We start from the raw sequence: 5,554 nt of genomic DNA on the forward strand, positions 1-5,554 counted from the left end.
TACGGTATTGTACCTATAGCCTTTTGAAATAGAATATTTTGTCAAGTTCAGCTGCTGACTTTTTTTTCACTTCACCGCTCCAGGCGCGAGCGTCCATTAAAATGTTACCAATGCTTGAATGGCCAGCCGCATTAGAGTGTCTCTTGGGGGGAAAAGATGAATCCATTGAGTTTTTACTGTGAGATGTGACCACGCCCCGGTGGTATTTTCTGATATTTCCATCTGGACTGAGGGACTGGGCATCCCTGTAGCAGGTACTGCTACTGCACCTTGTCAGAATCGCCGACCATACTGCAACTAAAGCATTAACCAAACACGACAGACAGAGCAAGGCATTGATTTATGTATGATTTATGGGGACCGGCAGTTGCCGAGACTGCAGAATAAGTGTATTATTTTCATATTTTTTGGGTGGCCGAAATTCCAATCTTCAGACGGGTGTCAGTTTTTTTTCTCCTGTTTCTTAATAACGGCTGCGTTACAGTATATTCTCTCTCAGCCCCGATCTCACCCCTAAAGTACCTGCTACCTGTGTGTCTCCCGTCTCATTTTCGCGCGCCTCTGACTCGGCTACTCTCACCCGTTGTTTCCGAGTGAGGTGGCTGCGTGCGTCCCTTGCCAATCAGCAGCGGTAGAAGCTGTCAACAAACATAAAAATTGTCTGTACACTTTATGATGAAATTGATAGAAACTTCAATGGGTTCACAGCAAAGGGGGTTTGAAACTTTTATCGTATCAGAACATTGACCCTGCAGAATACCTGTGAATCTTCTCTCTTTTAAGATGCTGGAACATACAGAATTGGTTTAAGGGAGCAGAGATTTTTCTAAAGAAATAATGAAATAATGGATGTGGATGAAATATCATTCTTGTGCATGTATATATATACTAGACTATATAACTAGACTAAAGGATTGTTGTTTTCTTTCCTCGCTGTGTTCACTGCCCAAGAGGCTGTAATTACCCCCCCCTGTTCGACTGCGTGCGAGTGACATTTCGGTCTTCACATTTCCCTTTCAAGTAGTGTTGTTGTGTGATGAAAAAGATTACTCTTTTAAGGAGCAAGAAAGCCACACTATACGACTAAAGCAAGAAAGTCGAAGGTGGACGTGTTCCAACATTAGACCTCAAGCTTGATTCAACGAAAGTAGAGCAATCTATTGCTTTTAACTGTTGCTTTTATACAGAAATGGTTGGCACATTTCTTTAACTCTATTATTTACCCGAAGGAAGAGTGACACCAGCAACGGGTGGAGGGAAAGCTTTACGGGTCTATTTTCCCGTCATCCTGCCGCATATTGTGGACCTTCTTTTCAAATTCATGTTAAGCCCTTTTTATTTGGGTATAATGTTAATAAAAGGAGCCGGCTTCTTCACCAGCTGAGCTAAACGGACCTTGATATGCACACACAAACCGTCTTTTATCCCTCTGTGCCGTGGCAGGCGACTTTATGAAGTCCCCAGATGAAAGGGATGCGATGTGCCGAGCTCGCGCGGACACAAAATTCCGCTTTAGCTTGCTGCTGGGATTATTTACAACATAATGAGAGAGGTTGGGTTCCAAAAGATCTGCAAAGTCTCTCTGATCCACTTGGTTCATCTTCAAAGGATCTCATTGATCACAGATCAGAGTTTGGCACACTTTGAATGTTGTTTTTTGTTTATTGGTACATATATCGTTAGCATAAGGTAGGAAACGCATCTTGTTGTTGTCGTGTTTTTAGGTCGGTAAATCAGATGTGGTGCCAAATCTCTTAAAATCATAATAATCTAGAACCCTTCAAAGAGTTTCCTCTGATAGAATTTGGCAAAAAAAAACTGAATCGCTATGGTTACCGATTGCTTTTCGTTCACGGCGCCTGCTCGAATCACAACTGACATTTCTTTGAAGTAATTTGTGTTCTGATGTAATTTACTAACACAACACATCATCTGGTCAGTCGGTGCTCATTTGTAAAAAGTAATTGCACTCTGTAATTTCATTTCGTGAATATTCATGCCGCTACAGTATTCAAGCATCTGTTTGGTAATGAAAATGTTTATGATTGCCTTATAAGCTAACAGAGGTTAGCAGGCATAAACAACAATAGGAGCTGTAACATGCAACAGCAGCCCTTCATTGATCATTGTGTCGGCCCTTAACAAAGACGGAGCTGCCATCGCTTCGCCTTTCTCGGAACGTCCATATAGATATATGTAAGAACATGAACCTATACAACATACACAACAATGACAACAATTTAGGTGAAAGTGCAGCGTGGCTGCTGAATAGACCCACATTTGATTGTTCCATGGAAAACAAGTCAATGGAAGTGTATGCTTGAACTGATGATTGTAATGCATTTTTTAAACTTCAAGGATAAATATCACTTTTCCACCCTTTTTTCGTCTCAGTGTCTTGTGTGCCTTAATATCACTCTCTATGAGCCCTAAGCCTCTCCCCATAGAAGCATCTAAATTAAATGAAAACAGGCCTTAATGGATCTCCCTAATGGCTATCCTCTAAGCCCGACAGTGACAATGGGAGTGTTTGATTTGTTTTTTTGAATCAGATCGAGAAGAAAATGTATTTCTGTGGCGATGTTTCATCAGTTGGGCTTTCAGTGACGAAGGAAAACCTTTTAGCTCCTGGTCACATCCATCGCGTGCAGCGCGCCTGCCTCACAACGCTTTCAATATACATTATCTTTGAGGAAATGCAATGTACATCACATTTAGATGCATGTGCACAAATGGAAGGACTAATTGCAAGAGAGTTCTCACATCTAGGAAGTACAGTGAAGTCTTGATTCATTTTTATGTAATTGTCTCTCTTGGTCCCAATACCGTATTAAAGTGCATAGACCTCTTTATGTAGCACTAAGTGGAGCACAAATCACATTGGAATTTATTCAAGTACCCCTCCTAATCTTCATCAAAGTCAGTAACCACCGACACGAGAAATATTACAAAGGGCTCCATGATGAAGACGTACTCATAACAATTTCAGTATCTCTCAAAGTACCGCGGTTTAGAGACTAAATGCTGGAAAACATTCAAAAATGTGTGTCATTTAGAAGTGTATGAAACTGTAATCCTGTTGAATAATTTGCTGAGTGATGTTTCTTTTTTTTTTTCAAAATCTATTCCTGAATTGGTTTTCAACCATCGTAAAGTTAAACTCTTTCATACTGACCACAATTTGTCACCAGATATTGGACCGTTGGGTACGAGCATGTAGGAGGATCCTGACATCCCATCTGAAATGACTCATCAACAGATGCGTTCATTGCTGTTGTTTTTGCAGAAAAAACAAATCTACATGCTGACAGACACAAAGCCTGACACTTGATCTCCTTTTGAAGGATTTTGCAATGCATCGGCACACAGTTGCCTATTTTATTTTTGTATTAAGTTGTGTTTATGGCCACTTCACCAATGTTAAGTGCAACAGTTAAGCTATGTTTTGAGGGGCTTAAAATATGCGTCCTTTGGCTTGATGGACGCTCGGTGTTCCTCACAAGCACGTCCTGGGCTTTGTCTGTTTGGCTCCTGGAGACACTACATTACACTACAGTACATGTCATCCAGCTAACGCTTTTATCCAAAGCGACTTACGTTACGTTTTTACAGCAGTCAGGGGTTAGGTGTCTTGCTCAGGGAATCTTCGACATGGGTGACACGGTGGCCTGGACTTATTATGTACCATATAGCCTAGTTTTCATTGAGGTATCTAACTCCAAATCTAGAATAAACAAAGGAAATTTACTAGTTAGAATATAACACATTAGGTGTCTTCATTATCATCAGAAAACACAGATTAACAGTTTGTCGATGTATCTTCTTGGTGAAAATGTTTTTGGTTGGTTATTTCTGAACAGGCCTGTGTGAAATGCATATATATAAAACCCCAAACCCCTTTAAACACAACATTATAACGTTTTTTAAAATTTTGCCTCATCTACACACAAGACGAGGGCCATCATCGCGGTAGTGGCCACCTTCAGCATTGGGCCAGGTCGATAATATTTCTGGAAAACCATTATGGTTGTGTATACCCCGGGGGAAGGTCCGATGGTGGAGAAAATAGCAGCAGAGCAATGAAAGTATCAAGTGATCTAATCGTTTCTGTTGCGAAGCGCGATAGTGAAAAGGGATTTCTTGTTCTGTCCGTGTCAGTCTTCCAGATACGCGATGGAACAAAGATAGCAGTAATGAATTCCCGTCGTCGAAATGCCCAATTTCAGTTTGTGTGAATATTGTCTGCACTTTCTGTGTCTTTGCACATACAGTACCTCACACCGTGCAGTTTGTGAGGAAGTAATCAAACGCCACTTATCTCCATCCTCATTATAATAAACAGACATCACGGTCACATATGGTTCTGGGAGACAATGGCCACAGATGGGTGATTAGTTGAAGTGTTCTGAAGGCCGTGCTGTTCTTTCACCAATTGATATGGAGCTGGAGGCCCCTGGTGTAAGATGAGGACTGTAATCACAGATCCTTCAGAGCTGTAACTCAACGGTAACAAACAGCATCTATTTTTTTACTCTTTCATTTTCTGCTCCAAATGTGGCCACTTTAAGGAAATGGTGATGCATCGGAGACATCAAATTTCAATCTGATTCTCATGTATCACCATCTAATTGACTTATTATGTTAATCTGTTTCCTTTTAATGTATTCATGTGGCTTCAAAGATCCTGTTTAAGTGTTAGAAACATTTAAGGGCCATTACCTTTGACGTTGCTGGCTGCGTTTTGAATCAATCACTTTTCTTAACAGCATGCAGCTATGAGGTGACCTGACTTTTTCAGATTAGATACCAAGACCTGGGCTTTGGGTATCGGCCGATCCGACACCAGCAATTCATTAATGGCCTGAATGCAGTCCGTAAGTGACTAGGATGATTCTTTCTATTGTGAAAAATAGCTTCCCTAACTTTGCATCTCATTTAGAAATACATTGACATAAATGTACGGAATGTAAGGAATTGTTTATCAAAAGAATGGTGGTTGATACAAAATCTGCATATTACCACTGCTCACCAATCCAGCCGCTTGAGTCCACGTGGGACCATTATTGCCATCAGTGCCTCTCTAATAGAATCCTTTCCATTCTGCAATGTAGTGGGAAGCTCAGGTATCATAAAATGGTGCTTTAAAGCAGCTTTCCAGTTCTACGGTTGGAGAGGTATTAATGGCTTTGTGAATCGTTGGATGATTAGCTTTAGTTGAGGTAGATAGCAAGCATTAATCATACATTTCGATCATGTGGATTTGAAGAGAAACCCGCGGAGGTCATTAATTGAAGTGGACGGGGGGTCCACAGGAGAGTGTGATCCTCTATGCTGGATCCACAAGATGTGTTGATGAATTGTTAAATATACCTTTGGTACATCTGGGGTGACTGCTCAGTACATGTGTAAGCCTTATATTGACGGGTCAGGCTGTAGAGGCCTGACCGTCAATCCAGAGCTGTTTAAGGCATTTTCAAAGCCAAACTACATTTCGTACAGAAAAAAAAAAAAATCATGTTTTACTTTATGTCCCATCAAAGGCAATAATTTATGT

This window comes from Gasterosteus aculeatus, chromosome 3 (assembly GCF_964276395.1).
Source record: "Gasterosteus aculeatus chromosome 3, fGasAcu3.hap1.1, whole genome shotgun sequence".
In the NCBI taxonomy this organism is placed as follows: domain Eukaryota; kingdom Metazoa; phylum Chordata; class Actinopteri; order Perciformes; family Gasterosteidae; genus Gasterosteus; species Gasterosteus aculeatus.